The 27,996-nt window shown below is 41.4% G+C and overlaps 1 pseudogene; it reads right to left on the bottom strand.

Annotated features, from left to right (window-relative positions):
• Positions 1-218: 218 nt before the first annotated feature.
• LOC115111328 (pescadillo homolog) lies at positions 219-27,987 on the bottom strand (annotated as a pseudogene).
• Between the last annotated feature and the right edge of the window lie 9 nt (positions 27,988-27,996).

A 27,996-nucleotide genomic window follows, 5' to 3' on the forward strand; every position in this document is an offset into this window, starting at 1 on the left:
GCTGAAATCACTATTATTCTGACATTTCACATTCTTAAAATAAAGTGGTGATCCTAACTGACCTAAGACAGGGAATTGTTACTTGGATTAATGTCAGGAAATGTGAAACTGAGTTTAAATTTATTTTGCTACGGTGTGTGTAAACTTCCGACTTCAACTGTAACTTAGCGTTACCCTATGCATCGCTCCCTGCCCTCAAGTTCAAAGAAGTGGGTTACTTTAAACAAAAACGATTTATTGTAATTACACATCAAGCAAAAAAAGTGTCCTACTTTTTTAAAAGTATACAAAAAGTGTTGTTCTTTTGTTAGGGGAGGTTTCAAGCCAAGTTAATTTCTCTGATGACAGCAGGGCTGGTTGTTTATGTTATTAGTCATTAACAGTAAATAGAGTACACAGAACCCCATTTAATAGATTAAAATAGGGTTAATCAGTGGTAAAATCTTTCTTTTACAGAGTACTGACCAGAATGTCAGAGTTCACACAAATAAGAACAAAGCAGACATTCACCTCAACGTTTGACGAGGCAGGGTGGATAATATTTTGCAACAATGTGACTGCTCCAGTATTCCTTCCTGCCAACATGCTTGACAAATGACACTAACATTGATCTCAATCTCCATGGGACCAACTCACTTTTTTCCCCATAATAAACCCATGAGTTTCATGAGACGTTAACCTTGTATGATTGACAACCATACAAATCAAAACCAGTCCTTGATGAATTTCCACTGTTAGGTGGCTACTGTTTCTTGGCCTTTTTCTGCTTCTTCTCTGCCTTGCTGGTGTCTTCGTGAGCCTTTCTCTTGGCAGCCAGTTTGTTTGCCTGCGAAGGGAAATCAGATTGAGTTAATGAACAGTGGAGTGACTGAAGAATTCATGGGTGTGCAACCAAGGTCACATGCTCTTTAAGGGATTTGATAGATTGTAAATTACTGTTTTATATTACTTTTAGAGTTTTATAGCATTATATATTTTTAGTATGAATAGATTGTTTTTATATCCTAAGAGATTAAAAGTACTGTTGGGAAATGTTCCCTCAATTGTTTTGGGGCACTGAGCAAATTTAAGGTCTGCTGGGCGCAAACTTGAACATTGTGAAAACTTCCGCCGCACATTTACTCTGAACAGAGGCAGTACCCACTTCAAGTTACAGTTATAAGTGGTCAAGTAGGCTACTGTGGCTATTTGATCGTAATGTTGAAACAATGGAGAAAATAACTGTTCTATCATGCAGCCTACAGTAGCAGCCAGTGTGTGGTGTTCAATGTAAGGCCTACAGTCCATGAGACTTAAATAAAAATGCATAATTATTCCCATACCACTATTACTGAGAATCAGACAAATTAAGCTAACCCCTGCCTACTTAGAGTACTCAAGCTGGTCTCAAAATACAACACTGCCCCTTTGAGGGGAAAAAGCTATTAATTTGACTTACCTGACAAAGACGGCTAGAAACGCACACGTTTTGTGCTCTTGTAGGAAGCACCCACTCCCCCATCGTTGACAACAAATTATCTATAAATGGGCTAATAATTCACTGACTAGCAAAACATATGAACAATGGTGCACACGTGGCTACATGTAGCTCTCACTTTGATCTCAAAACAAAACACATCTACTCACGACTGCTCATGCTATAAACATAGACCAGTTCAATGTAAATGGTACAGATCCATATATGGCAATTTGCATATGGCCCTATTGCAGCTCTGATTGAATATGGCGCACCGGTTTGTGTAGAGTACGGACCGGAGCCATGCCTGTCAATGCAATAGAATCCTACTCCAATGGGCTCTGCCTACAAGAAAATCTCTTGCATAGTTAATTTTGTTTCGGTAGATTACATTGAAAGTGGCTAATATTACATTGATTCTAGCACAATTCCCACAGAACAGCGAAACACTATCAACGTTAACTATCCTTTCTAGAGAATTCTATAAAGTACAGTGAAGTTCAATCTTGTGCTTCTCTGCACGGGCTGATATTTCTTCTACACAACCGTCTGAGAGGTTCAAACTCTATGGACTGCAGGAATGTGTACTCCCAATAACACAAAACCTCTCCTTACTGATCAGGTCTGTGATATGAACAGAGCAGCACAGAGAAATCCTGGTTGATGGAAAAGTACATATTTGTGGAAGGGGTGAGAGATAAGGGTAAAAGTGGACACTGCACTGTATTGAATGTGTGTATTCAGCTGTTACATCTTCGTTGAGTAAACATTTGAATCGTCACTTGGAGTTTGGGCTCTTTTGCTTGATAAATATGCAACTCGATCGGTTAGCTGTGCTGTGCAGGCTACACAGAAGCAGCACAGCTGGTAGGAGAAACCACTTGAGTCGCACAAATGGAATATGTTACGGATAAAGTTTGTAATTACACAATTTCATGTGTCCAATATCAAAAGACCTGCATCGCTGTACTGAGAATAATAGCTGTTCCTAAAATGACAGTTTTTTTTGCCTTTATTCATGTTTTTCCGTAGCCCCCAAACTGCAGAACAAGCAATTAGGAAGTCTATTGTGGGTGGGGTAAGTTTCTCAAAACAATGTGAAATCTCTAAACCAGCATGGCTACCACAGCATTCTGCCATCCCATCTGGTTTGCACTTAGTGGGACTATCATTTGTTTTTCAACAGGATAATGACCCAACACACCTCCAGGCTGTGTAAGGGAAATTTGACCAAGATGGAGAGAGATGGAGTGCTGGATCAGATGACCTGGCCTCCACAATTACCCCGATCTCAACCAAATCGAGATGATTTGGAATGAGTTCGACTGTAGAGTGAAGGAAAAGCAGCCAACAAGTGCTCAGCACATGTCGGAACTCCTTCAAGACCTTTGGAAAAGCATTCGAGGTGAAGCTGGTTGAAAGAATGCTAAGAGTGTGCAAAGCTGTCATCAAGGCAAAGGGTAGCCACTTTGAAGAATCTCAAATAAAATATATTTTGATTTGTTTAACACTGTCTACTACATGATTCAAAGTGTTATTTCATAGTTTTGATGTCTTCACTATTATTCTACAATGTAGGAAATAGTCCAAATACTTTTGACTGGTACTCTAAATAAAAGAAAAGAGGGATTTGGTAAAAAAAAGAAAGAAGAAATTGACCAATTCTATTAGAAGGGGCTATCGTTTTAGTGTGCATGCTTTCCAGGGCACAACTATTCAAACCCTGTTAACCAGTTGGATTTAGGGGTCGCCATTTTAATTTTTGGATGAAAAACGTTCCTGTTTTAAAGAAGATATTCTGTCACGAAAAGATGCTCGACTATGCATATAATTGACAGCTTTGGAAAGAAGACACTCTGACGTTTCCAAAACTGCAAAGATATTGTCTGAGTGCCACAGAACTGATGTTACAGGTGAAACCCAGATAAAAATCCAACCAGGAAGTGCCGCATTTTTTGAAACCGCCTCATGCCAATGACTCCTTATATGGCTGTGAATGAGCTACAAATGAGCTTACGTTTTCCCCAAGGTGTCTACAGCATTGTGACGTCTTTTTAGGCATTTCCCTTGAAGAATGGCTGTAAGGGACCATATATGGCATGTGGTCACATGGTGTCTCCCGCAGAAAACCTTGCATAAAATACTGAGGTAGCCATTTTTCCAATCGCTTCTTATGAGAAACCAACTGCCTCGACGGATATATTATCGAATATATTTGTTAAAAACACCTTGAGGATGGATCCTAAACAACGTTTGCCGTGTTTCTGTCGATATTATGTAGCTAATTTTGATTTTTTTTTGCCGTTATAGTTGTAGCATTTTTCGGTCGATATCTCAGCCAAGCATGGTGAAGAAACAGGAGCTTTTTCGCCTACAAAAATAATATTTTTGAAAAAAAGGAACATTTGCTATTTAACTGGGAGTCTCCTGAGTGAAAGCATCCGAAGTTCTTCAAAGGTAAATGATTTAATTTGGTTGCTTTTCTTATTTTTGTGAAAATGTTGCCTGCTGCCAGCAGAGCCTAGCATAGCATTATGCCATGATACACTTACACAAATGCTTGTCTAGCGTTGGCTGTAACGCATATTTTGAAAATCAGAGATGACAGTGTTGTTAACAAAAGGCTAAGCTTGTGTTTGAATACATTAATTTAATTTCATATGCGATTTTCATGAATAGGAAAAGTTTCTAGGGGTATTTATGTCCGTTGCGTTATGCTAATGCGTTTGAGGCTATCATTATGCTCCCGGATACGGGTTTGCTCGTCGCAAGAAGTTAAACATTCCTACAGCTCAATAGGTGAGTACTAGAGGTCGACCGATTATGCTTTTTCAATGCCGATACTGATTATTGGAGGACCGTAAAAAGTCGATACTGATTAAAACGGCCAATTTATTTATTTAATATATATAATGACAACTATAACAATACTGAATGAACAATGAACACTTAATATAATAAATAAATAAAATCTATTTAGTCTCATAAATAATCAAACATGCTCAATTTGGTTTAAATAATGCAAAAACAGTGTTGGAGAAGAAAGTAAAAGCGCAATATGTGCCATGTAAAAAAAGCTAACATTTAAGTTCCTTGCTCAGAACATATGAAAGCTGGTGGTTCAATATTCCCAGTTAAGAAGTTTAACGTTGTAGTTATTATAGGAATTATGACGCAACGACTATTTCTCTCTATACCATTTGTATTTCATATACCTTTGACTATTGGATGTTCTAATAGGCACTTTAGTATTGCCAGCCTTATCTCAGGAGTTGATAGGCTTGAAGTCATAAACAGCACTGAGTCAAGCATTGCTAAGAGCTGCTGGCAAACGCAGTAAAGTTTGAATGAATGCTTACGAGCCTACTGCTGCCTACCACCGCTCAGTCAGACTGCTCTATCAAATCATAGACTTAATTATAATATAATAAACACAGAAATACGAGCCGTTGGTAATTAATATGGTCAAATCCGTAAACTATCATTTCGAAAACAAAATGTTTTTTCTTTCAGTGAAATACGGAACCATTAGGAATCTTATCGAACGGGCGGCAACCCTAAGTCTAAATATTGCTGTTGCACAACCGTCAATGTTATGTCATAATTATGTCAAATTCTGGCAATTTAGTTCGCAATGAGCCAGGCGGCCCAAACTGTTGCATATATCCTGACTCTGCGTGCAATGAACGCAAGAGAAGTGACACAATTTCCCTAGTTAATATTGCATGTTTAAAAAAATATATACTTCTGTGTATTGATTTTAAGAAAGGCATTGATGTTTATGGTTAGGTACAGTCGTGCAACGATTGTGCTTTTTTCTCAAATGCGCTTTTGTTAAATCATCCCCCGTTTGGCAAAGTAGGCTGTGATTCGATGATAAATTAAGGCACCGCATTGATTATATGCAACGCAGGACAAGCTAGTTAACCTAGTAATATCAACCATGTGTAGTTAACTAGTGATTATGTGAAGATTGATTGTTTTTTAGTTTAATGCTTGCTAGGAACTTACCTTGGCTCCTTGCTGCACTCACGTAACAGGTGGTCAGCCTGCCATGCAGTTCCCTCGTGGAATGCAATGTCCAAAAATGCCAAGTACCGATTGTTATGAAAACTTGAAATCGGCCCTAATTAATTGGCCATGCCTAATAATCGTTCAACCTCTAGTAGGTACTAGGCACAGAGACCAGCCTGGTGGAAAGTACACTGCCAGTTTTCCCAAAATGCCCAATGGGGTCTGATTCTCTACCTCCCAGTTGAGGCTGGCTCATAAGGCTTGGAATGTAGTCAATGGAATGGTATCAACCACATGGAAACCACATTTGATACCATTCCATTGACCATTCCAGCTATTACTATGAGCCGTCCTCCCCTCAGCAGCCTCCACTGCTACCTCCATGTATATTAAACCAACCACCGCATCAAATTTATAAAATGCTTTTCGGCGAAAGCATACCTAACCCAGAACACACCTAGCCCAGTTGACAAATTATTACAAACAGTAACCAGCCAAGCAGAAGCGTTACAAAACTCAGAAATAGAGATAAAATGAATCCCTTACCTTTGATGATCTTCATATGGTGGCAATCAGAAGACATTAATTTACTCAATAAATGTTCCTTTCGTTCGATGAAGTCTCTTTATAGCCAAAAAACGTTTTCTTCAGTAATCCATAGGCTCAAACTCAGACAAAAAAAATCCAAATTGTATCCGTAAAGTTCATAGAAACATGTCAAACGATGTTTATATTCAATCCTCAGGTTGTTTTTTAGCCTAAATGAGCTATAATATTTCAACCGGACAATAACGTCATCAATATAAAAAAGGTAAACAAGAAATGCACATGCGCCTGAAAAAAACTCTGCGTCACGTTAGGGTCCACTCGTTCAGACTGGTCTTACTCCCTCATTTATAAGAATACAAGTCTGAAATGATTTCTAAAGACTGTTGACATCTAGAGGAAGGCAAAGGAACTGCAAATGGAGTCCTAAGTCAAGGGATACTGTCATGGCATTGAATAGAAAACTACAAAACCAACAAACAAAAAACTACTTCCTGAATGGATTTTTCTCAGGTTTTCCTGCTAAATGAGTTCTGTTCTACTCACAGACACTATTCTAACAGTTTTGGAAACTTTAGAGTGTTTTCTATCCAAATCGACCAGTTATATGCATATCATATCTTCTGGGCCCGAGTAGCAGGCAGTTTAATTTGGGCATGCTTTTCATCCAAAATTCCAAATGCTGCCCCCTACCCTAGAGAGGTTAATATGGCCGTGAGACTGGCTGTTCCCAAGGCGACAGTACTGATGGGTCCGACAGTTACATGTCGTGTCTATCTATTCATCTACACCCACGTACAGACTGGAGATGGAACGCAGCGAGGGAGGCTTGTGAGTAGCAATGTCAGTTAGGCAGGTGTGGAGTGGAGGGTACTCACCTCTCGTGTCGTCCTCTTCTTGCCAAACATGATCTTGTCGTACAGGTACTTCTCCTTTTTTTTCATCATCATGATTGCCAGACGCTTCTCCTCTGCCTTCTCCTCCTTCTCCAGTCGAACCTTGTTCCCCACGGAACCAGTTTCCCAGGGTTTCACTTTGCCGGGGGTCACCTTCACCGCCAGAGTCTGCTGGGACAGGACAAGAGAGATACATCTTAGAGTGTCCCCAAAATGGCACCCTATTCCCTATAGTGCACTATGCCTAATGATAATGATGTTCTTTTATGTTGGATGAAACAGGCCATTCAGATGGTCAATCGTGTAGATACTGCTAGGATTCTCTCACCTTGCCCTGGGATCGCTGATCCTCCATCTTTTTCAGATTCTTCTCCTCAGTCAAATCTTCATCGTCCACCTCATCGTTGTCCTCTTCATCATCATCATCATCCTCATCCTCTTGTACTGATTAAAACAAAAAGAATGGTTGAATATTTGAGTTATACACAACATTCATCATGCAGGCCCAACAGAAACATGTGAACCAGTTTGACCGATTAATTAGGGCCATTTTCAAGTTTTCATAACAATCGGAAATCGTTATTTTTGGACACCGATTACATTTTTAAAAACCCCTTTATTTAACTAGGCAAGTCAGTTAAGAACAAATTCTTATTTACAATGACGGCCTAGGAACTGGGGGATGATTTAGCAAAAGCGCATTTGTGAAAAAAGCACAATCGCTGCACGACTGTACCTAACCATAAACATCAATGCCTTTCTGAAAATCAATACACAGAAGTATCTATTTTTAAACCTGCATATTTAGCTAAAAGAAATCCGGTTCCGTATTTCACTGAAAGAATAAATGTTTTGTTTTCGAGATGAAAGTTTCCAGATTTTACCATATTAATGAATCAAGGCTCGTATTTGTGTGTTATTATGTTATACTTAAGTATATGATTTGGCGCAGTGGTTAAGGGAGCGGTACTGCAGCGCCAGCTGTGCCATCAGAGACTCTGGGTTCGCACCCAGGCTCTGTCGTAACTGGGAGGTCCGTGGGGCGAAGCACAATTGGCCTAGCGTCGTCCGAGTTAGGGAGGGATTGGCCAGTAGGGATGTCTTTGTCTCATCACGCACCAGCGACTCCTGTGGCGGGCCGGGTGCAGTGCGCGCTAACCAAGGTCGCCAGGTGCACGGTGTTTCCTCCGGGACTCACTGGCAGACTTGACCATAAGTTGCTCTTCGCATGCGGCCCGTTTTAGTGAAGGATTTCTCCCCACTTGTCATCCAAGCCTCCCACTGAACAAGGAGCGCCACCTTAAATGCACGATTTACACTGATGTCGAGTGGCTGCAAATACTTTGGGCCATCTGCTTTTCTTCCCTCTGAAACTGTTGTCTTTTTGCACTGAGTCAGTTCCTCACGCTGCTTTCCAACGTCTTATCATCGACTCATTAAGGCCAAGCTCCCGTGCAGCAGCTCTATTTACTTTTCCAACAGCCAGATCGATCGCCTTCAACTTGAAAGCTGCATCATATGCATTTCTCCGTGTCTTTGCCATGATGAGGGTGACAAAATTACTACCGTAATCAGAATGATGGGAAGTTTGAGCGCATTATGTGACGGTGCTCAGTTTTTTGGCGGCATGAATCTTGTGAAAGCGGGAAAAATCCATAAATCAGCCGCGTCATTGTATAAACCGTTGAAGTGTACCTATGATGAAAATTACAGACCTCTCATCTTTTTAAGTGGGAGAACTTCCACAATTGGTGGCTGACTAAATAATTTTTTGCCCCACTGTATACTGTTACACTGGCAATACTAAAGTGCCTATAAGAACATCCAATGGTCAAAAGGTATATGAAATATAAATCGTATCGATAGAAATAGTCCTATAATTCCTATAACTACAACCTAAAACTTCTTACCTGGGAATATTGAAGACTCATGTTAAACCTCTCTGCGCACGGAACCCGCTAGCGGGCTGAAATTCCACAACATACGGTGATCGCTACAAGTGTCTCACATATATCGAAAGCCTAGAATCTTGCTAATCCAACTGTGTTGTCAGATTTTAAAAAGGATTTACTGTGAAAGAATACGATGCGACTATCTGAGCATAGATCCCCATAAAACATTTTTTTTTAAATTCACCAGCACAGGCGTAACATAATCACAAACTGCATTAAAATAAATAGTTTACCTTTGACGATCTTCGTCTGTTTGCAATTCCAATGCTCATTGTTACACAATGAATGATATTTTGTTTGATAAAATCCATTTTTATAGCCTAACACGAAACATTTTGTGAACCGCTTGTGTCGTGAATTCCGTCTCATTCCATTCGACGACACATTCCAGGTAAATAACACACACAGAACGTGACTTCTCCAGTCATGTTAGGTTTCACTGCAATCAACTGGTCGCAGGACGTATTGACTGAAAGAAACCGATTTGAAGACAACAAGTCATGACATCATTGTGCACCAATGATTTGCCCGCTGTTTCGTTGATTGACTGTCTTTTAACCCAATGACCACGGATCGTCTTGAAATCTAGCTGAGCTGAGCTAAACGGCAATACGCTATGTTTATGTGTTGCAAGACCAACCCATGTAGTAAGCTCCAGCGTAAAGTGAGTCATTAGCTATTGAAGTTTCATACCGGAAGGAGAAACAAATATTACGCACTGCATTGTTTGGTGAACGCGGAAATTCAGCTGTTTATATATCAATCATTATGGCGACTAAGTCAGGGAAAGCTAAATCTAAGTCTAGATATACAGATGTACACACACTTTTTGAATAAATTGATTGGGAAGGTGAGACAGAGATTGTTGTTGGACGATTCATTTAGCGATTGTGGAGGAATATTTTTTGAACGGGAGAGGACATCGTTTTGGACTGGTAAGTTCTTATCATGCTAATGCCCTTGTTTTAAATGAATAATAACATATTTGTGATTTAATTTTAATTTTAGAAGCAACATATAAACATGTAATGTCATGAAATGTGAGATGCGTGTGTCTGCCGCCCCACCCCAACCCACATGAAATAGCCTATTTGAGGCTGTTGAGGAGAGGGCAGGACCACATCAATGGCCAAAGTGAAATGGAGACAGTAGATACAGCTGGTCTGTTGTAATATAATAAAGACAGTAGATCTAGCTGGTCTGTCATAATATAATAGACACAGTAGATCTAGCTGAAATGTCATAATATAAAAGAGACAGTAGATCTAGCAGGTAATAATAATATAATAATATATTCAACCTTCAACTCTCTATATATATATCTGTTTATTATACCTGTTGATACAGGGCTCATATGTGAAACTATTCTAACTGAACATTTTCTTTCACAGTGACACTGACTCCGAATGAGAGTCTTATCCGGTGTCCTGTGTGAATTTAAGTATGCTCTCTCTAATTCTCTCTTTCTCTCGGAGGACCTGAGCCCTAGGACCATGTGTCAGGACTACCTGGCATGATGACTCCTTGCTGTCCCCAGTCCACCTGGCCTTGCCGCTGTTCCAGTTTAAACTGTTCTGCCTGCGGCTATGGAACCCTAAACTGTTCATTTTTACTCGAGGTGCTGTCCTGTTGCACCCTCTACAACCACTGTGATCTCCACCCAGCACAGCCAGAAGAGGACTGGCCACCCCTCATAGCCTGGTTCCTCTCTAGGTTTCTGCCTTTCTAGGGAGTTTTTCCTAGCCACCGTGCTTCTACACCTGCATTGCTTGCCGTTTGGGGTTTTAGGCTGGGGCTATATAAATAGATTTGATAGAGGACTGAGGGTCTTCCAAATATTGAAAGTGTGTAAATAGTTACCCATGTTATTTTGTAAATGTATATATTTTTTTCTTCATACACTGCTCAAAAAAATAAAGGGAACAATTAAACAACGCAATGTAACTCCAAGTCAATCACACTTCTGTGAAATCAAACTGTCCACTGATTGACAATACATTTCACATTCTGTTGTGCAAATGGAATAGACAACAGGTGGAAATGATAGGCAATTAGCAAGACACCCCCAATAAAGGAGTGGTTCTGCAGGTGGGGACCACAGACCACTTCTCAGTTCCTATGCTTCCTGGCTGATGTTTTGGTCACTTTTGAATGCTGGCGGTGCTTTCACTCTAGTGGTAGCATGAGACAGAGTCTACAACCCACACAAGTGGCTCAGGTAGTGCAGCTTATCCAGGATGGCACATCAATGCGAGCTGTGGCAAGAAGGTTTTCTGTGTCTGTCAGCGTAGTTTCCAGAGCATGGAGGCGCTACCAGGAGACAGGCCAGTACATCAGGAGACATGGAGGAGGCCGTAGGAGGGCAACAACCCAGCAGCAGGACCGCTACCTCCGCCTTTGTGCAAGGAGGAGCACTGCCAGAGCCCTGCAAAATGACCTCCAGCAGGCCACAAATGTGCATGTGTCTGCTCAAATGGTCAGAAACAGACTCCATGAGGGTGGTATGAGGGCCCGATGTTCACACGTGGGGGTTGTGCTTACAGCCCAACACCGTGCAGGACGTTTGGCATTTGCCAGAGAACACCAAGATTGGCAAATTCACCACTGGCGCCCTGTGCTCTTCACAGATGAAAGCAGGTTCATACCGAGCACGTGACAGAGTCGCCGTGGAGAACGTTCTGCTGCCTGCAACATCCTCCAGCATCACCGGTTTGGGGGTGGGTCAGTCATGGTGTGGGGTGGCTTTTCTTTGAGGGGCCGCACAGCCCTCCATGTGCTCGCCAGAGGTAGGCTGACTGCCATTAGGTACCGAGATGAGATCCTCAGACCCCTTGTGAGACCATATGCTGGTGCGGTTGGCCCTGGGTTCCTCCTAATGCAAGACAATGCTAGACCTCATGTGGCTGGAGTGTGTCAGCAGTTCCTGCAAGAGGAAGGCATTGATGCTATGGACTGGCCCACCCGTTCCCCAGAACTGAATGCAATTGAGCACATCTGGGACATCAAGTCTCGCTCCATCCACCAACGCCACGTTGCACCACAGACTGTCCAGGAGTTGGCGGATGCTTTAGTCCAGGTCTGGGAGGAGATCCCTCCACCTCATCAGGAGCATGCCCAGGCGTTGTAGGGAGGTCATACAGGCACGTGGAGGCCACACACACTACTGAGCCTCATTTTGACTTGTTTTAAGGACATTACATCAAAGTTGGATCAGCCTGTAGTGTGGTTTTCCACTTTAATTTTGAGTGTGACTCCAAATCCAGACCTCCATGGGTTGATAAATTTGATTTCCATTGATAATTTTTGTGTGATTTTGTTGTCAGCACATTCAACTATGTAAATAAAAAAGTAGTTAATAAGAATATTTAATTCATTCAGATCTAGGATGTGTTATTTTAGTGTTCCCTTTATTTTTTTGAGCAGTTTATATTTTTTAATCAATAATTATTTTTTCCCCTCAATTCTTTGGGGGGGTAGAAAACCATTTTGGTATATGTATACCTTCACCAATTTGGCCACTTGGGTACATTTGGGCTACTTGTGTGGGACACCTGGGTGACTTCATGATAAATGTCATGTAGCACACTCATTTTGGAAGTTATCATTCTGAAACTTTGCACAAGTACTGTTGCCCTCTTATATTTTTCACTGAAATTGTCCCCATCATCCTATCTGAATGTTTGTTATATCTGAATGTTTGTTATATTTTAAAGATACAAAAATCAAAAAAAACGTATGGTTTTCTTCAGTGCTATATTCTCCTACATTCAATTCACATGTACACAAACTTCAGTGTTTTCTTTCAAATGGTACCAAGAATATGCATATCCTTGGTTCTGTGCCTGAGCTACAGGCTGTTAGATTTGGGTATGTCTTCAGGCGGAAATTGCACAAAGTAGGGGGGGAGCTGTAAGAGGTTAAAAGGAACCATCAGCTTTCATTTGTTCTCATGTTCTGAGCAAGGAACTTAAATGTTAGCCTTCTTACACTTTTACTTTCTTCTCCAACACTTTGTTTTTGCATTATTTAAATCAAATTGAACATGTTTCATTATTTATTTGAGGCTAAATTGATTTTATTTATGTATTATATTAAGTTAAAATAGGTGTTCATTCAGTATTGTTGTAATTGTCATTATTACAAATACATTTTTTAATTCGTTTTTTAATTAAAAAAAAATATATATAAATATAAATCGGCAGATTAATCGGTATCTGCTTTTTTTTGGGGTCCTCCAATAATCGGTACCGGTGTTAAAAAATCATAATCGGTCGACCTCTAATGTGAACATTCATCATGCAGGCCCAACATAAACATGTGAAGCCATGGAGAGGCTCAGCTCTTACCGTGCTTCTCGCCACGCTGCAGGGCCATGAGCTTCAGCTTCTCCGGGGGCACATAGTCACCGTCCTTCTCCTCCACAAAGGGTGACAAGTGGGGCGGCAGCGTCACCCCCAGGAAGTAGTCCTCCACGGGCAGGCGCATCTTGGCGTTGACCGAGTCAAACACCCACTGGGGCTGGATGTAGTACCTGGAACAGAACATGACCACCAGTTAGTTACACACCAGCCGGTCTCCTTTACGGACAAGGTTTCTACATAGACATATCAAACTTGGTTCAAATAACAGTTGTCTTCTTTCAGATACTTTTCTGGAGTACCAGATGGGTGTGGTTTGCACCTTTGGGATATTTATGCCCAGTCAGTCGAGTCAACCCACCTTTGAATGTAACATTTCAAAGTTCCATGAAGATTGGAGACCATTTACACATGAGCAAGTTGTGGATGTGTTGTATGTACATCACACTACAGTCGAATGTAATCACAACAGCCAAATGAATGAATGTGGGCAGGAGTTAGCAGGCCCATAAGAGGCATTATGTACCCTATGTACAGCTAAGCTCTATGAAGCGACATAAAGGAAGAGGACATGGTCTGTCACACATGACTCTGAACCCCCCCCCCCCCCCCCTCCACCCACTCCCTTTGATAACAGGGGTCTTTTGAGTGACCAGAGCAGGAAGAGCCCTCTCAAAGGGGCCATTGTGGGGATGAGCTGAGCCCATCTCTGTGGGGGGGGGGGGGGGGGGGCTGAAAGAGAATGCAAACAGAAAGCCTCTGGTCCCTTGGGTCTGTAAGTAGCCTTGGAAAATACATTTGTTGATTTGAAAGAGGGGTTGGGTTGTATCAGGGCCGACATTATGGGCAGCTCATCCTACCGTACCTCCTTGACCGTCCAAATAAAATATTGGCCAAGACACGTGCCGACAGACGCATTAATCTCAGTTAAAGCATCCGAGCGAGCGAAATCAAGATATTTTCTACCGTTTGAATTTGTCGGCTTTAGGCCTATGTATTTTACCTAGTTGACAATGGAAGATAGGCCTACTGCTGCATCTGAGTTCTACACTCATTTCTGGATCAGTGTATCAATGTCCACATGGCAGAGGTTAGTGCTCTCGCCATAGTTGAATTTTAACTTTAATATGTTTATCATTTTACTTCAGATATTTATGATTAACCACGTGCAGATTATTTTCAGAAATGAAAACATTATTGAAATTAAACTGTTCCATGAAATACGCATAAAAAATGTATCAACTGGCACGCAGATCAGTAGAAATTGTAGGAAAAATTGTAAACTCCCCCAAACTTGAAACACACAAGCTGCCTATGTTCTCCACTATTACATTCATAAAAAAATTAAAATAAATGTAAAATGCACAAACGCGTGCACACATAAAATGTCCCTTGAAAAAAAACACACACCCGAAAGAAAATGCCCGTCCAACTGATTCGTTCTGGCACTGGATCTGGGTTGTATCAAGTTTTGTTTCTTCCTAAAGATCATTCCAAGATGTTTTATGAATTGCAAGACATTTGCAACGGCTGTAACGACTGCAAATATTGGTAGATCCAGCGGGCCTGTTCACCTGTTGATGTACTGCTTGTCTATGTCGGGCCTGTCCACAATCTGATGGGTAATGGTCTCATCAGTCACGTCGTAGGTACCACCGATGCAGAGGGACTTGTCCCATGACACCTGTCAGATAGAGAGAGAGAGATAAATAAAAATAAACGATGGATCACTTCACTCTGCATCAAAGCTCTTCTTTGAGGTGCGGTGTAGCATGGAACCAGTCCCTAAAACCTTCAGCTTGCGTTTGGCCTGCTTTTACTTCACAAGGTGCAATAACATTATTGAGCAGCCCAGACTGGCTGGGGTGTGTGCAATGATTTATAGATACACACTAGATGACTGATAGGGGAAAATGTGTTGAAGCCACTGTGCATTAATCTTGGCACTCCCCCCATCATTGTAAACTATTTATTTTAAGCTATAGAAATGCATTTATTAATGTCTACATTCGAATTTGCAACATTTATTCTATTAGACATCTTAATGCATAATTTTACATTACAGTATGTGAGCTAAACATTAAAATATATAACATTCTCCTTATAGTATACTTTTTTGAGATTAACAATGTTACTGTCCCACGACAACAACAAAAAATAAATAATTGAAGTATTGTAGAATTCCACTCATTCCTCTGGAGGACTGCTCCTACCGGGAGTGCCAATACGGCCTACCGGTGGCTTCAAAGCCTCTCAATGGCCAATACATAGCATCACCAATCCAGGGTTTATAGACATCATTGGGTGTGTGTGGTGGTGGGCTGGTTCTCACCTCAGGATAAAAGCCAGTGACTCTCTGGGAACTTCCCTGTTCAGGAAGAACTTGAGCCCCTCAAAAAGTCTATTCTGGGCCTCCTGCTCTTTCTGCTCCTTCTCTCTGGCCTCCATGTTCTCTAGGTCCTCCTGAAGAGACAAGGGGTGGGTGGGGGGGGTGAAAGGAGATGGGGAAAGCAGTTGGTGGGATGGGATTGGTTTCTTCATGTTTACAAACCTCATCCCTTGAAAACATAGGTGTGCTCCCCAGTCTTAAGCCTTCCGTATGCTTCAGTTTGCGCCTAGCCGAACTCAGCTAGGTGAACTGAACAAGTGTGCTTGCATACTCCCTTAATATCTTTGCTTGAAAAATGAGAAAATAAGCAGCAATTGTACCATTTGTCCATTTTAAGACATTAAAATAGTCAAGAAATCAGTAATTAAATGTTTGTCGCGCAATTTTACATCTAAGACGTTTGTTGGAGTATTTCTCAAGTAAAAAATTGTGGATGAAAAGGATTCATATCTCGTTGAATGACAAACACTTTACTGAAGAATCCCTACTGTTTGCCAATCACAGATAAAGGGGTGTAGATTTCAGCTTCTGAACTTCGGCTTGCCTCAAGGAAAAATTTGTGCACGAACACCCGAAAAAAACCCTTGCCGAAGAATATATGCACAAACTGTTCCGAACTGTTTTGGATGGTGACCGAAATCAGCTAGCAGGCACACGGCCCGCCACAAGGAGTCGTTAGAGCTTAAATGGGACAAGAAAATCTCAGCCGGCCAAACCCTCCCCTAACCTGGACGACACACCTGGACGACACCTCATGGGTCTCCCGGTCACGGCCCGCTGTAACACAGTCTGGTATCGAACCTGGGGCTGTAGTGACAACCCAAGAGACCACTGCGCCACTTGGGAGGCCCTGACAGCTCTTTTCATTGTTTTGTCTACAACATATCTTTATTAGCCTATGTAATTGTAAAATATGGACCTTGTAGCTGTCTTAAGGCCATGAAATTAGATTTATTGTGGACTACAGGAAAAAGAGGACCGAGCACACCCCCACTCTCATCGACAGGGCTGCAGTGGAGCAGGTTGAGAGCTTCAAGTTCCTTGGTGTCCACATCAACAAACTAACATGGTCCAAGCACACCAAGACAGTCGTGAAGAGGGCACAACAAAAACCTTTTCCCCTCAGGAGATTGAAAAGGTTTGGCATGGGTCCTCAGATCCTCAAAAGGTTTTACAGCTGCACCATCCTGACTGGTTGCATCACTACCTGGTATGACAACTGCTCGGCCTCCGACTGCATGGCGCTACAGAGGGTAGTGCGAAAGGCTCAGTACATCACTGGGGCCAAGCTTCCTGCCATCCAGGACCTCTATATCAAGCGATGTCAGAAGGTCCAAATAATTGTCAGACTCCAGCCACCCTAGTCATAGACTGTTCTCTCTGCTACCACACGGCAAGCAGTACCACAAGCCCCAAGTCTAGGTCCAAGAGGCTTCTAAACAGCTCTTACCCCCAAGCCATAAGACTCCTGAACACCTAATCAAATGGCAACCCAGACTATTTGCCTTGCCCCCCCCCCCCCCCTTTTATGTCACTGCAACTCTTATCATCATCTATGCAGTCACTTTAATAAGTCTCCCTTCACGTACATATTACCTCAACTGGTGCCCCTGCACATTGTGCCGGTCGGTACCCCTCTGAATATAGTCTTGCTATAGTTATTTTACCGCTGCTCTTTAATTACTTGTTACTTTTATTTCTTATCCACATTTTTTAAACTGCATTGTTGGTTAGGGACTCGTAAGTAAGCATTTCACTGTAAAGGTCTACACCTGTTGTATTCGACGCATGTGACAAATAAAATTAGATTTTGATTTGAAATCAGCTAAAGGCAAAGCAGCTTGATGATCCAAATGGTGCAAGCACCATATCATACAAAATACACACGGACAATAGCCCAAAATAAATAGCCTCTATCAGGTTTAACCTGTCCTATCTGAACGGACTCCGGTAGCAGGCAAGGCTGTACACCAGGGCTGGGCGAAAAGGCAAATATATTGTGATAATTTTAAAAAATTCATTTGATAATTATCACAATTTTAATCAAATAATGTTTAAAAGGTGCATATCTGCTTTACACTCAAGAATGCCTGAACAAGCCAAAGGCTTTAATGTTTCTTATTTATTGTCAGAAGTAGAACTCAAATAACATTTTAACTCCACTTTTTTGTTTGTTTGTTGTAAGCTGTAAACCCTTACAAGTCATGAACAAGCAATACAAATAAATAGTGTAAGTCAATATGCATTAGAACTGTTAGCCTAATGGCACATCAGTTTATGTTGGGGTAGTTGTCTTACAAGTTAAAAGAAAGACAAGTCTGTCTACGGTCTCTGGCTTTAAAGCTGCCCTATGGCAGGTCATCATGTTTCCACCTGTGCTAAAAACACGCTCTGAGGGGGAGCTGGTCGCAGGAATGCACAGGTAGCGCTTTGCCAGGTGGCTGACTTGGGGAAAGTTTTTGTGGGTTGGATCTTCCACCAGTGCAGTGGATTGGTTTCACTGTCAGCATCAGGAGACTGAAGGTAGCAACTGAGTTCCTTTTCTACCAGCTGGATTTCATTAAGACCTGTGGTGGAGGAGCATGGCTTAAAAAAATTTTTTTAGCAACTGCCCAGTAACTTTCTCTTTTCAGCTGCCAGTTGTGGTGAAGCAGTATCCATTGTAATGCAGACTTGTCGGTCTTGACTGAGTCCCCAGGAGGCAAGAGCGTCAATGAGCCCCCCTGCTATAGCGTCACCCGTGTGATCGTCGGGAAAGTATGATGTTTGGAGGCATTTATTTAGAAGATTCCACTCTATCAATGTAGTGGATAGTGAGGCTAATATAAGGCTGACGTGCAACTAGACCACAGATCAGTAGTAGTAGCAAAATACATAAAATCTGTCTTGCGCTGTTCCTCAACTTTTTCCCTACACTCGGTGTAATGTTTAGGCAGTGCGGTGTGAGAAATGTTTGCGGCCAGGGAGCGTGTACCTGGGGTTAATAGTTGATAAGCCTCTTGAAACCTTCCTTTTCGACTGTACTAATTGGTAGCATGTCCTTAGCAATGCATAATAGCATTTGTGAGTGTCTGTCTTCTTGATGTTTGCTCGTAGGGAATAAAAGCGGTGATTTTGCTTCAGATGGTGAAAAAGTTGTCGTATTACCAGATTAGATAGCCACCTGTCTATGGCACAATTTGCACCGGATATTGCTCTGCTCTTTGTCCAACGTCAAAAAGTCAAACCACTACCAAATAAGTGAACCCTTTTTATCAATAATTTCTTCGTTGGAAGCTTCTCCTTCTCCATGGCTATCACTGCCACTGTTTTCACCTACATCACTCATTTTGTGGTTAATAGTGGCTTCTCCATCACTCGAGGTGCTAAGTGGTTTTTAGTGGGCATATACCTCTCCACGTGCATATTGTTAATTCTCCGCATGTTCCTGCTACGTCAGAGGTGAAATTGACATTATCGAAAATTAATCTAAATATGTTTTATATCGTTATTGAGGGAAGTAATTCTCGATAATTATTGATATTGATTTATCGCCCAGCCCTACTGTACACCCTCATCTTGAGAAACCAAATCAAATCTGTCTAACAGGAGCTCAAACAGGTAGACATACATAATACAAGCACTTGGCCCCCAGTACCATACAATTGTCAATTACAAAACTGGTTCTACAACGCAATTTCAAGATTGGGGAGCATAGGTGATGAGCAGCGCTTATGGTGGGTCTTCGCCACAGTAATAATTCATTTTAACAACAAATTCCAAATGCAAGCTTCATTAGTAAGTTATCAATGTCAAGCAATTCTTACATACCAAAAGACCAATAGGCCTATGCTAGTAATTGTTGCCCCATTGCTTGTGAGCTAGCAAAGTAACAGTTAAGGTTGGTGATCAACATTTTTTGGAGACACACACACACACACACACCATGGTAATCCTCTCTCCCTACAATTTGACATTTGCGCAGCACCCAATCCTATAGCTGTACAGCAAATCAATCTGTTCGCTAGCACACCCGACCTGTGTTGATTGACAAGTTTGCTGGTCCAGAGTGCCAAGTGTGTGTTTCACTAGCCAATCTGTTGCAGCTGTTTTTTTGCAAAGGCAGCTACTGTCTCTTGCTGAGTGTAGCGTAATCCACGAAGACCCAGAAAACAAGTGACAAAAGATTACAAACCCTGGCCAGATAATTTTAAGTCATCAGACATTAAGTCAAGTCTCAAGTCAAAGTTGTGACTCAAGTCAGACTTGAGTCCACATCTCGATCTCCCAACAACTGTCCCAGAGTCGGTTTGGAATAGGCTATTTCTTTCTCGAGAAGCTGACCAACATAATAGGTCAACTTTTCAACAATGGGGGAGAGTTGATTGACATAGGCTATTGATTTTGCTGTTCATTACTCATCTTGTTGCCTAAGGAAAATTAAATGTGCACAGTTGTTAACGTTTTCAAAGTGCACATCAGAAGTTATAGACCACACATCGTTACATCCTCAACTTGCATGTTGTGTAAATATGAATTACCATAATCTAAATGAGATTGTCATTCTGAGCACCGTGGGTGGACACTCTAATCAGGTTACTCACCCAATGCATACGGGTCCGGCAGACTTCTCAAATGCACGGGAAATTAAAAATGTTGCCGGTCAAATGTCCGGTGACAAATTTCAAACAAAAACCATGGTTCACAGGTAGCCATTGTTATGTAAATTAAACTGAAAAGTACCCAGGCTCCAGGTTAGAGCAGGAGCCATGGCCCAGAGAGACACACGTGACAGTCCGCGTAGATGGAAACTGAAAAACACCAAGCTAAATCTTCAAAGAAAATGCACCATAATATGGTGAATCCTTGGTGGAGCTTTTCCAATCAGCTCTTGAGCAACCATTTAAATGCCTAGTATACAATACATTGGTAGGAATGAGCCCTTCTCTGTAGACCGAACATTTGACCGGCAACATTTTTAAGGACATCAACATCAAATAGAGGATGACTTTTGTATAACTATCCATTCAAGATGAGTGGAGGCTACAAATAGTTCCTCCACCTACATCCTGAAGATTTAGCAAAGAAAGTGATTTCTAAATGGAAACAATGAAATGTGACCGTGGGACGCATTGGTTCTAACACACCCCTGACCACCTGGTAGCCAGTTTATTCAGTGTGTCACCTTACTCCGTCAGCAGGGAACTGGTCGAGCTGGTTCTCCTCCTCCTCCGCGGTGGCAACCACGCGCGCCAAGCTGGCACTCAGGGCAGACAGTTTCTGTAGAGAGCATGAAACCCACCGGTTCAGTTTTCCTCACACACCACTTCAAAACTACACATCTCTACTGACAGAGTAGCATCAAGGTAGGGCAGGTAGCCCACAACAATGAAGAGAGGGCTGGCTGTCCCTCATCAAGCAAATATAACTTCTATCCATTTATTTGTATCAATACATACATGATGAAAGGCCCACCTCCAAGTAGCTCTCAGAGTCCATGGCGTAGTCCTCCTCGTGTTCGGCCTTCAGCTCCGACTCAGCTTTGCTGTCCAGCTGGAGGGAGGGTTGTGGTTAGCAACAGCTCCGACACACAACAATTAGCAGGCCAATGATCTCTGTATATTACTAGACTATATACAGTTGAAGTCGGAGGTTTACATACACCTTAGACAAATGCATTTAAACTCAGTTTGTCACAATTCCTGACATTAATCCTAGTAAAAATGCCAGTCTTAGGTCAGTTAGGATCAACACTTTATTTAAAGAATGTGAAATGTCAGAATAATAGTAGAGTATTTTTTTCATCACATTCCCTATGGGTCAGAAGTTTACATACCCTCAATTAGTATTTGGTAGCATTGCCTTTAAATGGTTTAACTTGGGTCAAACGTTTCAGGTAGCCTTCTACAAGCTTCCCAAAATAAGTTGGGCGAATTTTGGCCCATTCCTCCTGACCGAGCTGGTGTAAATGAGTCAGGTTTACAGACCTTGCTCGCACAAGCTTTTTCAGGCCTTGCTCGCACATGCTTTTTCAGTTCTGCCCACAAATGTTCCATAGGATTGAGGTCAGGGATTTGTGATGGCCTCTCCAGTACCTTGACTTTGTGGCATTAAGCCATTTTACCACAAAATTGGAAGTATACTTGGGGTCATTGTCCATGTGCAGTTGCAATCCGTAGTCTGGCTTTTTCATGGCGGTTTTGGAGCAGCGGCTTCTTTCTTGCCGAGCGGCCTTTCAGGTTATGTCGATATAGGACTCGTTTTACTGTGGATATAGATACTTTTGTGCCTGTTTCCACCAGCATCTTCACATGGTCCTTTGCTGTTGTTCTGGGATTGATTTGCACTTTTCACACCAAAGTACGTTCATCTCTAGGAGACAGAACGCGTCTCCTCCCTGAGCGGTATGATGGCTGCGTGGTCCCATGGTGTTTATACTTGGGTACTATTGTTTGTACAGATAAACACCCTTACCTTCATGCGTTTGGAAATTGCTCCCAAGGATGAACCAGACTTGTGGAGGTCTACACATTTTTTTCTGAGGTCTTGGGTGATTTCTTTTGATTTTCCCATGATGTCAAGCTAAGAGGCACTGAGTTTAAAGGTAGGCCTTGAAATACATCCACAGGCACACCTCCAATTGACTCAAATTTTGTCAATTAGCCTATCAAAAGCTTATAAAGCCATGACATCATTTTCCAAGCTGTTGAAAGGCACAGTCAACTTAGTGCATGTAAACTTCTGACCCACTGGAATTGTGATATAATCTGTCTGTAAACAATTGTTGGAAAAATGACTTGTGTCATGCAAAGTAGATGTCCTAACAGACTTGCCAAAACTATAGTTTGTTAACAAGAAATTTGTGGAGTGGTAGAAAAACGAGTTAATGACCCCAACCTAAGTATGTCAACTTCCGACTTCAACTTCAACAGAAGGAACATCGTGATTTAAAAAAGCACTTATGTGCGATGGCTGAAGTGGTTCTCCGGGATTGTATTTTTTGTGTGTTTTTTTTACCTTTATTTTGCTAGGCAAGTCAGTTAAGAACAAATTCTTATTTTCAATGACGGCCTAGGAACAGTGGGTTAACTGCCTGTTCAGGGGCAGAACGACAGATCTGTACCTTGTCGGCTCGGGGATTTGAACTTGCAACCTTTCGGTTACTAGTCCAATGCTCTAACCACTAGGCTACCCCGCCGCCCCTGTAGCAAAACGTTTTGCAACAGGATAACAAAAACAAGCATTTGTCATTGGACAGGTTAAGGAAGTCACTCCTTGTTTCAGTCTGTTATCTGCCCTTGGTGCCTAATGAACATAACCCAGGTTTAGGCCAGGTGCTGGGTTACCTTGGGTGGGTAGACCAGGTTAAGTGTCTGGTAGAGGCGGAAGTTGATGAAGCCAAAGAGGGTGGTGTACATCTCCGTGAAGGTAGCCATTACTCTATAGTCCACATCTGTTGGGTGCTGGGGGACATAGGACAGACAGATTATTATTAGTCTGAACGCTTGTATTGTAAAGTCAATTTAAAAAAATTGTATTTTACCTTTATTTAACTAGGCAAGTCAGTTAAGAACAAATTCTTATTTTCAATGACGGCAGCTCGGGGGTTTGAACTTGCAACCTTCCGGTTACTAGTCCAACGCTGTAACCACTAGGCTACCCTGCCGCCCAATGTTGAGGCCCCATCAACCACATGTCAAGCTACTTTAATTTAAAAACAATTAACAGCATCAACGTAAAGTATTTTAAACCCCCCCCATGGTCGATGTCTGCGCCCCATGGAAATAGAACTAGCATTACTTAAAAAATTCCCCATAAAAATCTCAGTTTAAGTTAGAAATATTTTTTATCACAAAATTGTATGTAACGTCCAAACGATTTTGCCTATAAACTATTTTGACTCCTCTATGGAAGAGGACTCGCACAAACACAATGGTGTTCTCCGTTTTGTGGTGATCTCCCAGAAGCCACTTGTTGATCTGCTGATCTGCAAACGTTGGTGTATTGCACAATACTTCCCAAACTCCAGAGCTCATGCTTTCTGAGGATGTAACAGTGATGTCTAATCTATCAAGCACTTTGAGAGCCTATTGTACACACACACCGAATGGGTTTTAATGTTGTACAGTAAGCTTGGGCCCTGCTAGTCAAGCAGGATGTTAAGAGAGGAAGTATCATAGCACTGCTGTACAGTTCTGCTACCTTTGTAATCAAACTATTTCATATGGATCAGAAATGATCTAGGTTGAATTTGGTTGAGTTACTTTCTTCACCAGCTTTTTGAAAGAGGTTGGAATCAAAGTATGATGCCATGGTACTTAAAATCAGATACCACCGTTCTAGGGACTGCGGTTGAAAATTAGCCGGCTGGCTAAAACCGGCACTTTTACTGAAACGTTGATTAATGTGCACTGTCCCTGTAAAAATAAAATAAACTAAAACTAAACTATCATGTATTAGCATATTTATGTTAGGGAACGCCAACTCTATGAAGTGCGCGTGTGCAATAACAAAATTTGCCCCTGCACTCAAACAAAATGTCTTGAAACTTTGGCAAAAGGTAGTCTACAAAACTAAGTCCACACTGTAACAGATTCTAGTTTTTGGAACAGAAAAGTGTATTGAAATCAAATGTTTCATCAATGAGAAAATTCCCAGAATGTTGGCCAACATCCATCTGGCTCCATCTTCTCCCACTGGGCTTCCTCTCATCACCACATTTGGTGGTGAGTGGAAATGCCAAACGGATGCTTCAGATTTATACATCCAGTGAAACATCTGGCTCACAATGCTGTAAATTGGTTAATAAACCAATAACAAAGAGTGTTCTAAAACCCTCTGCCAATAACAGCTAGTTTTGCCCTCACTCACAGTCCTAGCAAAATTGTTGCTTGTGAAATAGTATTTAGCTAAAAATACATTTTGCCCAATTAAAAGGAAATCTATAACAGTAAAGTACTTAAATTGTTACCCAGAAATGATCTAACATAAAAACAGCTGCATTGGGTCGATTCTGGATCCTGTACTTTTTACCTTAACAATATCGACCTCTGTAAAAAAAAAAAAACCTGCACTTGTAAGAAGATAATGTTGTGTATAATATTGCCACCACAGTTGACCAGGCTCTCTGAACTACAGTCTGCCTTCATTGTATTCCAGAAAAACTTTGACCTGAAATAAGTATTGAATGCAGGTATAACTAAGTACATGTTGTTCTCTAGAGCACATAAAAATAAACTTGATGATTTAAAAGATATGCACTTTGGATGATGTCCACATTGATTGTGTCCCTGCTTACAAATATCTGGGCATCTGGATAGATGAAAAGTTATCTTTCAAAAAGCATTTGACGAGTTAGATAAGCGGAGAATAAAAATGGGCTTCTATAGAAATAGATCTTGCCTCTCACTAAACAGTAGAAAACAGATTCAGCCACGTTCCTATCGGTCCGAGACTAGGGCAACATCTATATGAATGCAACTGCCACTTCATTAAAGCCTCTAGATGCAGTTTATCATAGCGCACTGCGCTTAATTATGGTGAAAATTTCAGTACTCATCACTGCATTCTCTACCAGAAAGTTGATTGGCGATCTGATGTAATGTAGGTTGATTCATTGCTATATTTTCATTTATAAAGCCCCTTTACAAAAAAATCCCACTGTACCTAACATCATGACTAAACTTTAGACGTATGGGTTCACACCCGGTCTCGGGGATGGTTAACTCTGGAAATTCCTTTGGTCTCTACGGAGTTTGGTAAATCAGGTTTTAGTTCTTGCATCTTATTTGTGGAACAATCTTCAAAATGTTCTTAAAATGTGATGTTCTGATGCCTCTAGGGCAATTCAGAAAGCTGATTGAGGGTCTTGTGAATGTGTGTTGAAGGACTATGTTGTTTCTGCTTGCATTTTGTATTTATATTGACGTGTGTATTTTCTGTAATTCAGGGATCATATACGAAAGAGACATTGGTCTCAGTATGACTCCCTGATAAAATAATGTAGAAATAAAAAAAAGACGCTTTTAACAGTGACTGAATACATTTGAAATGGCTCTTTGAGGTGCTGTGAGGTCACTCAACACTTACATCATGGGCAAACTGGTAGGGCACGAGACAGGTTATGAGCTGACCAAGAACCTCTGCCTGATAGTAAATCCCCTTGATGGAGATGAAAACCTGCCAGGGAAAGCAAAACCAGGTCAAGGGTGCTGCGGACTACCAGTTATTCTCTTGCCAAATAGCATACATCTCATTCAGACATATTCAATGTGGACTAGTAACCACAACAACAAAAATCAGTACAGTACCAGTCAAAAGTTTAGACACACCAACTCATTGAAAGGTTTTACTTTATAATTACTATTTTCTATATTGTAAAATAATAGTGAAAACATCAAAACTATGAAATAACACATGGAATCACCAAAAAAATTGTTAAAGCTGTCATCAAGGGAAAGGGTGGCAACATTTAAAATTCTGAAATATACTGTTTTGGTTACTACATGATTCCATATGTGTTATTTCATAGTTTCGATGTCTTCACTATTATTCTACAATGTAGAAAATGGTCAAAATCAATAAAAACTCTGGAATTAATAGGTGTGTCCAAACTTTTGACTGGTACTGTACGTGTATATGAAGTTACAATGACAATTCAATTTCAGATGCTATTGTACTTGTAACAGTCCGTATCATTACTTAATAAATCATGCCTGCACTTTGTCTATCCACAACATGGAGATTTTCATTGCGGACCAACTCTTTATGTTAGTGAGGACACGTCTGTACTATTGTCCTTCCTACCTTCCGGAGAGAGCGAGATGTGACTACGTAGTTCATCCACTCCACGGTGAGACGTCGGCATAGCGTGATGGTCTGGACGTGGCACTTTCCTGTGCGGGCAAAGGTGGAGAACAGGAAGCACATGGAGAGGGCGTCATCTATGTCACGGAGGGCATCGATGAATGTGGGGTACCTGGCACACAAATAGAGCAATTAGAACACAACGCTCAGATATAAACACATGTAGGACATCCTTTACAAATGTTATACTGATATGAACCATAAACAGGGCACAACACGAGATCCTATTAGATTATTTTCTACAGGTAATTTATATGCTCAATACTGCCATCTGCTGTTTGAAGTTGGCGCTGCGGTGGATTGAGACCTCACCTCTCTGATGATGTGGTCCAGTTTGTAGCCAGGCTTGTTATCTCGCAGTCTCTCCACCGCTGTCCATTCGGCCTTTCCATAGACCTTCCTCAGTTTACGCACAAACACCTACCAGAGATGGAACAAGTGCTTGACTGAATAATGTAAACAGTAAAAAACACAAAATGGAACAATATCTGTATCTCAGTCAAAACAATAGTTTAAAACATTACCTTGTACTCTCTAAATTTCCTAACGATGGGCTCGTGCAGGAGCTGTGGAACCTTTGTTCACCTTCTTCTTGTGCTTGGGTTCATGAGGGTAGATGCCCTTCAGAATGCACAGGCGTCTGTGTGGAACAGTGGATGAACATGAGACAGTGAATTTGGCATTGCAGAAACTGACACCAGAGGCAACCATGCTATTATATCCACAGCCAGAACACAGGGCCTTATTCAACAGGCACCGTAGGGAAGAAAACGGACTGAAACTGGGAGCAACAACAACACTAATAAATACGACCCAGGTTGTGGTGGGTCAGTAGTACTTAGTACCTGAAATCTGCCAGGCTCAGCTGCAGCTTCTTGCGGGCGTTGCTCCTTGTTATATAGTTGGTGGCAGAGTCCCTCTCATACTGAAACAAGACACATAGGTTTACAGTTACTCACAAAACATTTAGACAGACATATGTGTGAGGTATTGGAGGAACGTATTACTAGAACACGTGTAACTAGACTTAAGATTAAAAAGCTTGATGCTGGCAATGTTCTGCAAAACAATTGACTATTTAGTACTCTTTACTGCTTTTTTTATGCACTAGACATGTGAATATGTAACAGCTAGGCTAACGTTAACTAGCTCGCTGGGTTGAAAACAACACGCATCAACTGCACAAGATTCAAAGACTAGACGGAAATTGAAATACAATAAGTGAATAAGTTATCTAGCTAACGTTACATAAAGTGTCTCACACTAGCTAGCGATATGTTATTGCTAGCTAGCTAAACCATTTCGGCCTGAACTCATAATTCCGTGCTCAGAGAAAACTTCAGTACGTAATATAACAAACAGTGACATCCTTACCTTCTTTTTCTGTAGACCCCCCATTTACAAAATATCTGTTCGTGTTATTCTGTAAATTACTTAGATTTGTAGGTATACTTCAGTCGACAATCATGTAAACACAAGCGCCAACAAAAAACACAGCGGGCTGTTGCACGTGTTGTGTGACAAGTATATCTTCTGACAT

This window comes from Oncorhynchus nerka, linkage group LG27 (assembly GCF_034236695.1).
Source record: "Oncorhynchus nerka isolate Pitt River linkage group LG27, Oner_Uvic_2.0, whole genome shotgun sequence".
Taxonomy (NCBI): domain Eukaryota; kingdom Metazoa; phylum Chordata; class Actinopteri; order Salmoniformes; family Salmonidae; genus Oncorhynchus; species Oncorhynchus nerka.